We start from the raw sequence: 12,427 nt of genomic DNA, 5'->3' as shown, positions 1-12,427 counted from the left end.
GCCTCATGATTGTGGACAAGGAGCCAAACCATATATTTGGACTCCTCAATGCCCCACCTCTGTGCTCGGAAGCAACTACCCTCACCTACACCTGACATCCAGGCTGCAAGTCGGTTCTTCAATTGGTTATGCTGTGTATTCCCGCCTATGGGGCTTATATATGCCGTTTTTCCCGCACTTATCTGTGATTGGCCATTTTGGAATTGTATCAGCTTCACAAAACCTGCTTTGTCATGCTCCTCTTTCTATTCATTCCTATATATATGCTATTAGTGCATTTCTAAGTGCAACTGTCATGGCTTAGTGGTTCAGTACTTTGACTATGGTGCATGGTATCCTGGGTTCAAACCTGGCCATTGCTTTTTATATTTTATGTCTGTCTACACAAGCTAGGAGGTGTGTCTGTGTAAAGGCAGTTTTGATACAGCTTGCTCAACGTTGCCCATCGGTTAGCTTGTTGGCGCGGTGCGCAGCTCCACGCAAACGGATCACGCTGGTTTACGCGTGGTTTGGCTGTCAGCACACATATTACGCTCAGCTCAGCTATGGGCACACAATTTCAGCATGTTAAAATGCTGCTCAACCCCGGGCACTCAATTTACACCTGTTAAACCACTGCTCACCTATGGGCACTCATTTTAAACCTGTTAAAACACTGCTCACCTACAGGCAGATGTACTCAACTTGTTAGACTGTAGCTCATCTATAGGCACATCTGATATTTTTTTTTTTATTATCTCACATTTCTTCAAAATACATGGCCCATTTCATTACATTTTACATAAAATATAATTTTATATGTGTACATATATGTCAGGGACTTGTTTTGTGCTTATTTCACTAAAAATAAAAATTGATGTTGTGGGGGCTCGAACCATGACTGCCTCCTCTTCAGTCGACGTCTCTACCGCTATGCTATTGCTTCTTGGCTTACTTTGCATATTTAGTTCTTATATGCTTTTCCACTGACTGCTAACTGTGGCTAAGCGCCGGGCATGCCCGTGCAAATGAGCGCACTCACGGGCAAACATCTTTACAACTTAAAAAAAATATATAAGATGTTCATTTATACATTTTATGTTCATAGTCTGTGGGGGCATGTGTTGTGTTGTGTTTATTCACATTTACACGGACTCTGTCATGGGGGTTTACTTTCAGGACTTTTACTCTTCTGGGGGCGTGTCCGTTTGCAGGGCTCGGCCTACGGACACGCCCCCTACTGTCTTCCACGGACCGTGTTAGCCTTAGGTGTGATTCAGCATGACCTCATGCATATGCATGACATGCTGACGTCACACCGTTTAACTGCAGCCTCCGTGTAAGCCTTGTAACTCTTACACGGAGGCTTCGTGAATCCTGCCCAATGTTTTTTTTTGGAACCTCGTAGCATTTGAATGGAGATTACGGTACAGTGAAGATTGGGAAATTCATCCTTTTCCCCACTGTAGTGCGATCTCAGAGTTGGTGTATATAATTTGCAGAGGGTGTGGGGAAGCAAACACCTTCTGTTTTGCCTTACTGTTATTATATTTGCCCGCATGCAAAAAGTAGCAAAGTAGTTGTTGTGAAGCTATATAGAACACCACATTCATCATTTCATTGGAACGGTTATCATCTGGAAAGTGCTGCATGTTTGCCTCATCAATTGCTGTAAATCACAATGTAGTTTAAAGGGACAGACATCTATTTCTCCTGTAATGGACTGAGTGTGTTTGTTTTGATCTTGTAAGTTTTGCTTTTGTGAACATTCGTTGTTCTGCAGTTTCGATGTTGTCATCTCATTCTTTTCAGTTTCAGTCATATGTTAATTTGGTAAACTGACATAGACCCCTTCACTTATGGATACTAACGCCATAGCTGCATAACCTTAGAGAAGGAAAATAAACAGAAAGGCCCAAAGACATGGAATCTCTGCCTTTGCAACAATAAAAACTGCACTGACTGTGATTTCATATGGAAAAAAATGACTGGTGTGTTCTGATTTGGGAAATGGAGATCAGCAAGTTGAAATGTATTTGGTTCACACCTTCACCGAGTGTAGGGATGCTGACTCAGTATTTCCATGGAATCATAGTGATTTCACTATTTATTTGACAATCTTAGAATGTTAAGAGAAACAGATTCTAAACAAGGCTGGCCCTAGTACTGAGCTCTTTGGCACTCAGAGAGTTCTCAGCCTTGGTCAAAAAAAGTGCCTTGTAATTATTTCTTATTGCATACGCTCTTGAAGCTAGCTCCTGAGTCAAGCTCAAAACAACAAAATATAGGGTACACTTGCATACTCCACCCTCTGGAGTCATGAAGCTATTCTTGCACGGAGTGGTTAATGTCCGTTTAGGATAGCAGTGCACCTTGCATATGCATGAAGGCGTGCTGCTATCTAAACTAAATGGACACGAACCAGGAACAAGCACAGGGGGCATGTGTTAGCAGTGCCAGCACCTGAAACATGCCCCCTTCACTCTGAAAGTGCCATACGGCACTTTCTGACACAAATGAGTGTCAAGCTATATAATATTAGAGCCTGGCTCTAATATTATATAGTAAATGAGTGTCCGCAAACACTGAAATATAAATAGCTAATATTTCAGTGTCCGCAGACACTGAAAAAAAATACCACAAACACCTAGAAAGCAGCAGCCTTCAAGTGCACACCCCCAAATGAATGCACTCTTGCCCTACATGCATGGAAGCAGTAGGGCAAGAGGAAAGGAATAAAAAATAAAAAAAATGTAATAATATATATTTTTTCATGAAATAAATCCAAAGTTTAAGTGCTGCGCAGCTTGTTTGCACGGTGCACCACTATGCTTAGTCTGGCTGAAATCCTGAAAATGATAGACAAGTGCTACTGTGATAGAAAATGTCATCAAGCTGCTGTAGCATAGTGGTACTGCCATGGTATAACATGTAGAACATGCTCGGTTTGAATCCCCCTTCTGCCAAAGTATTTAATAAACTTTTAAGGAATGTGAATGATAGATGTGAATCATATGGCTCACATATAGCACAGTAGGGGTGGGAATATGTAAAAAAATAATTTATAAATTTAATCAAAAAATAGATTTAAGCAATGCTTTTCCAGTATAAGCATTGCTTACCTGCTTTCAGCTCTGCTTAGCTGGTGTAAACATTGCTATGTGCATTTGCACAGAGCTAAACATAGTACAGCATATTAAAACCAGCCAATCAAGAAAAAGTGCGAGAAAACTGCCCTATTTAAACCACACAGGTGGGAATACAGCCATAACCATTTTGGATTGCACACAACAGGACTGAAATTGCTGGCATTGGAGAAGGAGTGAAACGTTGGGGCATCCAGGAGTCCAGGGACATGGTTGGGCTCCTAGTTAAAAACCATGATGGCAGGCTGCTGCAGGGCCAGTACCAGGGCTCACAGTACAAAGCAAAGGCCGGGGACCAGCTTCCACGTGATCTCACCAGTGCCACTGGCATACCCCGGACTGGTGAGCAGGTATGTCATCACTATAATGACCTGAAGTGGAAGAGGGCTGCACTCTTGGACCAGTGGATTAAAGAAGCCAGAGCACAGGATGGGAATATGTACTGTCTGTAAGTATGCAGTCTTATGTATCTCTAAGTATGGAAAATGTTCAACTTGTGACTGTGCAGGTGTGATTAATGTGTGATGTCTCCTCATATAGCTTCTGTGAAGAGGTCCCAGAATGTGCAGACTCATGCCCAGTGACTGTCCTGGCTGCATCGGCAGTATGGTGAGTAAAGAATACCCCCTACTATTAGCAGTAAGAAATCAAAATTACAGTAATGGTAGTACTGCCTGTATTTATAATTGTGCAGTAAAAGTCAGGAATAAATGCCTGTGTCAGGCTGCCAGTGTTACAATGGAGTATTCCCAGCTGCTGTGTAATACAGATATCAGTAGCAAACAAGGTACAATATACAGGAGAGGAATATTAGAATATGTATGAGTGTGCTTGAGTGAACCTGCCAAGAAAGTGCCATGTCAGGGCTACTGTAACAGAAATGAAAACCATCCCCCTGTGCAGATCATGCAGGAATAGTAATTGTGGAGTTCTGAGCCGTACACGGATATGTATGTCAAAATTAATAAAGGTGGTTCCAAACGCTGGTGTGTGTCATCTCACTTGTACCTGATAAATAGAAATATGTATGTCTGTCAGAATGCATTAACTGAGGTGAACTGATTTAGCACTGCTTGTCTGCATACTTTAAAATGGGCATGTCAAATAACTGGAAAAAAGCAACAGTACATATTCCCATCAGAATGTGTTTTACTTGTTTGTCTTCCAGCATTGTCCTGTGTTAACCTTTCAATTTCAGCCGTATGTTGCTGTGAATGTACTGAGAAATGTATAAGGCTAACAGGTGCAGACCTAAAACCTATACTGTGTACTCAGGAATCTAAATTGCAGTATGTAGTTGTAAAACAGTCAAATGTGCAATCCAGCTAATGTGCACGTTTCACAAACAGTGACACCAATGTCTGTTGTGTATGCATAATTTGCACTGAAAATGGAAAACAAGTAATGCAACATGTCATAATAAAAGTACTGTGCGCAAAAATATGTACTAGATAGAAATGTCACAAGCAACACACAACACCTCCCCTGTAGCTCAGTCTGATAAAGACTAGGCTGGTAGTTCAATTTGGCACACACAGCATGGTTCAAATCCATGGACCACCACTAACATCTTAGTCTGGTTCTACAGTTTTAAACTGCAATCTGAATAGACAAAATAATGTACTTCAACACATGCATTTTCCATACAGGGCACACAGGTAAAGAAATCTGAATAGAAATACTAGTATGATGTGTATAACTATGAAAGGTGTACAATTGCTGTATTGATCAGCCCCAGTCCTACAAATAGATGCAAGCTAGACATCCAAACTCTGCAGTCTGGCCCAGACAAGCCCCTCAAGTGTCACACTGTCACGGATAGTTTCCCCAGTTGAGAAGAAGCCTGCACACACAGAATGTCACAGTAGATGTATGTGAAAGACACAACACACATGCCAGGGCCTGCAACTAATATGTGAATCCGAAATATGTGTAGAAATAGTAATGTAATGTGCACACAGTTCATCTGCACAGGCCCACAGTTAAAGAAATTGGTATTGAAACAGGTCTGATGTGTATAACTAAAATAAGGGTACAATTGCTCTGTTGATATCTACAGCTGTTGGTGTGCTGTCACAGCCCCATGGCCCAGGTAGGTGTCAGTGTAGTCAGAATGTAGAGTAGTGAATAGTAGTGTACTGACAAATATACTTGATAGCAGTTGTCAATTGAATCTGTTCCCTTCCCCCACCACTTACCTAATCCAACCATCACACTGAAACCAACATGGGTATGTTCCTAAACAAACCTCTACTGTTGGGACCATTGTTCCATTTGGTTTATCATTGTTTAAACTGTGTGCATACTAATATTCCCTGTTGAATAATCATCTTATTGTCTGCCTGACTTACCACTAACTGGCATGCTGTTGCAACCCTGAATTACATTCCATATATGCATGGGTTCTGTTTGCTATGGCACTGTTATAATTACACTGTTTTGGGTAAATGGGAATATCCATGCATGCTATTTTGACTAATGTTGTAATGTGTTGTGCATGACTAACCAATATTCATTGTTAATTTCCACACCATAGCACATATGGGTAGAGCGATACCAGCAGATCTGCCTCTCCCACCCCACCTGTCCGAGGCACTGGGTACCAGCATGTCTGGGACCCAACCCAGACCTCCCTCATCTGCTGGTCCTGCACTACCCTCAGGTGGAACTGCTGCAGGGGATGGGGCTTGCCCCCCCCGCAAGTGGGCGCAGTGAGAACATTGTTACCTGAGATGAGGTCTGTGGCATGGTGTGCAGTGTCCTCCAGATGGCACTGGATAACTGCCTGTGCCAGGTGGAGGGCAGGCTGTAGCAGCTAGAGGGGCAGGCGTCCCCTCCAGCCCAGCCCCCAGCACAGCTACCTTTGGGGCTGTGAAGGAGCAGTGGTGACTGCTATCGTGTGGGGACATCAGTGCCACTACTGCCATCTGTGGGGCTCATGAGCTTCAGATTCCTAACCACCCTCCCCATCAAGGTGTTTACCCCCCCATGTGTCATACAACATCCCTGTCTGCTGTCTTGTCTGTCTGCAAATGCAACCATTCCTACCAAACCTCCCTCACCACACTTACAAATAATCCTTCCCTAACTCATTAACCCTGACTACCGTCTCATAGCGCCTCTGTGCTTACATCCGAGTGCACTATGAGACAATAGGAATTGCAAGCTGTTACCCCCAAGTCCCTTCCAAAAGCACGAGAAATTGTAATGCAGATTTGTAGTTGAGCTTAATGTAAAACATGCTGAAATCGTAACTGAACTGATAATTTACCTTATATAGTTACGTGTCAGCATGTTTTTACATTAAGGTCACATTAAACATTTACTCGAAAATCCTGTTAAAAAGTGGTTGATAAAGCAAGTGATGGCAGCCAATCAGATTCTTGCAATTCAAGCCACCACTTGCGTAACACCTCCACCCCCAACTTTATTTTCTTTTGTTTTCCCACTATAAATAGAGGGTCCAGCAGCAAGTATTTCTTTTCTTTTTGCTGATATTTGGAGATTTTATCTGCTGCTGGATCCCTCTATTTCATTTGTGAACTCACAGATTGCACTGAGATGGTTAGAGAGCCACACCGGTAGTAGTTCCCGTTTTAATTCTGCTTTCCTCTGCTTGGCACCAAGAACTGCTTTTTTTCAAAAGGTAAATTGTGGTGTTTTTCATAATATTACATATTAAACTGTGTGTAACTTTTTATTTTTTTGTGGACAGCTGGAAGAAAGTTTGCATAAAAAGATGCCCTTCTACATTTGCAGAAAGGCAACGATTTTCTGTGTACTTTTGTTGCTTCCTCATAAATGCATGCTTATGCAAACCCACCTGTTATTCTATCAACTTCTTAAGTTTGTATCAAGTGTCTTCTATGAGGGTGAGAGGGATGATTCTATAGATTCTATGTTTGGAAAGCTTAATGGGGATGATTGGGTCCTATTTGGCTCTTCCTCCCCACAAATGGGGAGACCCCTAGATCATAAATTTTTGAACATGTCACATCAATTTCTCCCCAAGTGTGTACTCTTTATAATAAACATCGCATTTGTATAACAGTAAAATCTGCAAAGTTAAAAATTTAAGCAGCATGTTTAACTGTATGTGCCTCTCAGAAAAAAATGTCTAAAAGTATGAAGCACTGCATGAACCAGCAACAAGCTTCTCATGTTTTCTGTAATTTTGATTTTCTTCTTTAAAAGTACCATACCTTCACAGTCAAAAACAGCTGATAAAATGAATGAATTTAAGTGATAAAGTCTCACATAGCCGGTATCAGAAATAAGACTGACACCATGCAGCTCCAGGCAGACCTACACTCTCTTCCTCCAATTGCATAACACAAAAAGCAAAATCTTTAGACTGGGAGCCAATCAGGGTCTAGCAAACCACAGCAGGCGATTCTCTAGAGTGAAAGCTCACAAACGCCCCTCTGTGAAAAGCTCAGTTAATGCGATCGTTATTAACTACACCATAATCAATACTTTATTAAGTAATTAACAAATACAAAACAAAAAGCTCTCCAAACACAATATACAGAACCCGCTTAATAGTGAAGCACTCCACCATAAGCCTGTCTTTTGACCACACCCCCTATATCTTGTGTAGTTCAACCTGTCAGTTCTAAATGTTTTTACCTTTGTTTGGTTTGCTGTTTTCAACATTCACGTGTATTCGTGCACACCGGAGGGAGCTGTTGTTGATTTTTGGTAATTCTGTAATGACTGCATTGGAGTAGTATGCTCATAAGGCTTATGGAAACAGAATTTACTGGATCTAGGAGTGATTTTATGAATCCAGAAACTATGCTAACATTGGTTTGTACGTGGATTGCATCAGGATCTGGTGATTGAGATTGACACTGGGTTGGGTTTCCACATCCTTTAGGAAACTGATTATCTATGAAACTATATCAAATTTCAGACTAAAGTGCTACACATTTCAGATCACTGCTACAAAACAGTGTACACATAGAACTGGGAGACCTTTGGATAATCTTTCACAGTTTTTAGTCCCCGTCATTGAAATGTAGTACTTACAGGGTTGTTGATTATGATGATGATGATAAGGATGATGAAATGCCTTCTGAAAATTCAAAATAGTGTTGGTGTAAAGTTTGACACATGATTCATACTGACTGACAATTGTGTGTGTGTGTGTGTGTGTGTGTGTGTGTGTGTGTGTGTGTGCGCGTGTGCGCGCACACACCCGTGTGTATTTATATATGCATAGTGTACTACTTCAGTTTAGCATGCAAAATCTGTCTGTACTTTACACTCCAAACCAAACCAGCATAATGCCAAGACAGTGTATGTTACTGCTAGTTCACTTTAGCATGTACAGTGTATGTTAGTATGTCACTGGCAGTGTAGTGTGCTAGTTTAGTTTAGCACGTTGAGTCTGTGCATTTTTATTGTCCTGGACTTTAGTTTAGCATGTTGAGTCTGTGCATTTTTATTGTCCTGGAAACTTCCTAGTCCAGTTGAGCATCTAAAGTGTGTATGTATGTATATATATATATATATATATATATATATATATATATATATATATATATATATATATATATACTAATATGTTACTCAGAGTATGCTAGTTCAGTTTAGCTTGTAGAGTGTGTATGTTAGTATTCTACTGGTAGTGTAATTTGGTGTGTATTTCAGTTTTGCATGTACAGTGTATGTGTTAGTATGTTACTGGCAGTCTACTACGTCAGTTTAGCATGTGTGGTGTGTATTTCTATTTTACAGGCAATTTAGTACAGTTTAGCATGTTGCATTATTGGAAACTACTAGGCTTGGCATTCGTTTGTTAAAGTATTGCCTTCTGAGTGTTTTTAATGCTACAGACATTTAGAAATTTTGCTCATAAATAACTAATGCTGGAAAATGTTTGTGATCTTGTTCATAATTCTATCTCTGATTGCCTGTGCCAGCTCACTCTATCGCACACATATTGCCACATATAGTTTTTACTTTGATTGCCCTCTCCCCTCACAGCACTGGAGAGATCACACTCCTTCTGTGCCAGTGAGTGTGTGTGAAAACCACACCCTCCCCCCAAGACAATGTGGGTGGGTGCCATGCCCCTTCACTCTTCCTTCTCCACCAGTGCTGGGGCCACTGATCGAACCCTTGATGTCCCTACACTCAATTATGCTGTGGAGCCAGACTAACAGTTACAGAATCTTTTGAGGTTTCAGCACCATTAGATAGATTATTTAGTTAGAGGGTAGTTTGATGATTGAAATATTTCAAGAAAAATTAAAAAAAAAATTCTGATTGTTAGTCTAGTACTGAGTAGTCTTTCTCCTGATGTTTTTATGTATTCCTAAGGGTTCAACATCCAGTAGTAAACACTTTCAGAGAGCTAGTTCAGAAAACAGATTTTTGGAAACTGTTGTTTATGAGAGAAGGTGCACAGTTCTGACGTGTTGCATGTAGCATAAGTTGTGTTGAATGCTTTGGCAAGTGCCATGGCCATAGATTTCTCTTGGGTTACTGACATCAGGAAAGGCACATTTTGCGATACACCAGACAAATCAAGATGTATATGCGCATGGAACTGGGGACATTGAAGTGTGCTGCTAACTACTGTGTGCATTCAGTGGGTGTCACACCTAAACATCATGCACCTTAGGACCATCCTGGATGGCAGTGGGGAACTTGGAGACTCTTCAGCTCAGCTCCAGTGCCCTGCTTTCCTGGATATGCATGGTTTCAAGGGTGCCACTTTGATGTTTTTTTTTTGTGATGTACCCTTTCACTCTCTCTCCTTTGACTCCTTATGACCATTGCCTATAGGACACATGTAAATGGAAAAGGCAGAGGTAAATCAGAGTGACTTACTCTGCTTTTTGCATTTACATGTGCCCTCTTTGTGCCCCCTTGTGAGTTAATGGCCAAGCCCTTATGCTCCAAGGCCAGGAAGGTTCCTCTTCAGATTTTTGTGCCAACTGCTGTTGTGTTGGTGGATGCATCATGGGGGGCATACTCAGCCACCATGGATCTTATGATCCACCTGGATCACAGTTGGGAACTTGAAGACTCTTCAGCTCAGTCCTATAGTGTTGCTGTCCTAGGTAAGCATGACCTTGGGGTGCCACTGTGATGCAATGTTTCCCTCCGGGAAAGGACACATGTAAAAAGACAAAGCCTGGGTCAGTCTTGGTCTTTTCCCATGCTGTCTTGCTGTAGCTCTCCACTCAGTCTCCCTCCCTTTGGGTGTAGTAAATGTATGTAGGTCAGGGCAAGAGGGTTTACATTAGCTCCCCCCTTTCACTCCTTATGGCCATTGCCAAAAGGGCACATGTAAATGGAAAAGGCAGAGATAAGGCAGAGTGCTGGCATTGCATGCAATCAGGAGTCATTGCTGCTACCAGCAGTCTGAGTGGGTAGCCAGCACTGGTATGGGACACTTCAGACACCCACAAGCTGAAGCCCCATACCTGTCCTTGGCGTATTAGTGGACAGGTGGTCCTTACCATGCTTTTTCTGTTTACATATCCCCTTTCTGTGACACTTGTCAGTTAATGGCTAAGCCCTTATGCACCAAGGCCAGGAATGTTCTTCTTCAGAATTTTGTGCCAACTGCTGTTGTGTTGGTGGATGCATCACAGAGGGCAAACTCAGCCACCATGGATCTTATGATCCACCTGGGTCACAGTTGGGAACTTAGAGACTCTTTAGCTCAGTCCCATAGTGCTGCTGTCCTAGGTAAGCATGGCCTTGGGGTGCCACTGTGATGCAATGTTTCCCTCCGGGAAAGGACACATGTAAAAAGACAAAGCCTGGGTCAGTCTTGGTCTTTTCACATGCTGTGTTGCTGTAGCTCTCCACTCATTCTCCCTCCCTTCAGGTGTAGTAAATGTATGTAGGTCAGGGCAAGAGGGTTTACATTAACTCCCCTCTTTCACTCCTTATGGCCATTGCCAAAAGGACACATGTAAATAGAAAAGCCAGAGGTAAGGCAGAGTGCTGGTACTGCATGCAATCAAGAGTCGCTACTGCTACCAGCAGTCTGAGTGGGTAACCAGCACCAGTATGGGACACTCCAGACGCCCACGAGCTGAAGCCCAATGCCTGTCCTCAGCATATTAGTGGAGTGGCAGTCCTTACCCTGCTTTTTCCATTTACATGTGCCCTTTTTGTGCCCCCTTGTCAGTCATTGTGTGTAATTTGGTGTTTTCACGGGTGGTAGGTATGTACCGCTGCAATATCACCACCACTAATGTACCTTATGAAAAGAATAATGCCCCTGTGAATAGGAGTGAAGATTTGGATGGTCTAACCAGGTAATGCATTATGATATATATATATATATATATATATATATATATATATATATATATATATATGTAGTCTTCTAATACATCTGTCAAACATCAGTAGTAATCTGTTTGCATTTTCTATCCTTTGCAGGTTTATCCACCATCTGACACTGACATGGCTTCATGAGCAGAAGAACGACAAGTGAGAGTGTGGGTATGTGGCCATTCCTACATTCACTGGGCTGCCAGCCATGCCTCCAAAACTGAAAACCGGTACAACTTGAGCTTCCCCATATCCAGTGTGAAGGTATACTGGATTGCATGAAGAGGTATGCATTGGAGCTGAGTACTGCAGTTGTTGGAAGAGAAGTGTTCCATCTACCCTGAGCCCGACATTCTTGTGCTGCACATTGGAGGGAATGATGTCATCAGTCAACCACTCGGAAGGCTACGGTTTCAAATCACAGCAATTTTTGAACACCTGCAGTCATGGTGGCCACATTGTCATTTTGTGTGGTATGACATAATTCCTCGCCTGATATGGAAAACAGCAAAGAGTCAACGGGCAGTGCACAAGGCCAGAAGTTTACAGAATGGGTTCATGCATGGTTTGATGCACAGGGTTGGTGGATCTACAATCTGCCACAAGAGCATCACCACAGAAGATGTTCACCTGTTCAGAAGGGATGGTGTTCACCTAACTGAGGAGGGTATTGCATTGTTCTTGACTGACCTCCACAATGGTGTGAGGAGAGCTATGCAGGATTGGTAACATGCAGCTTGTGAGAAGAACAGAAAACACCCATGACCAAGTAGGACCAGTATGGTAAGTAAAACTCTATTATGAATTGTGTTGTGTAAAATATGATATTTTTCTGAGTTTGGCAAATTACTATGGGAAGGTGCTGGTGAAGATGCTGAGAAAGAACAACTGTTTCAGGAGAGTGCTACCATGTACAATCGAATATGTCAGTAACCATCCTGCAATACTTCTTTTGTTCCTCTTTTATGAGGTATGTGTAGAGATTAGATGACAGGAAG

This window comes from Protopterus annectens, chromosome 2.part1, assembly GCF_019279795.1.
Source record: "Protopterus annectens isolate FY-2018-M chromosome 2.part1, PAN1.0, whole genome shotgun sequence".
NCBI lineage: Eukaryota > Metazoa > Chordata > Ceratodontiformes > Protopteridae > Protopterus > Protopterus annectens.
The sequence above is the reverse complement of the archived record's forward strand: the minus strand, read 5'-3'. Positions refer to the sequence as shown.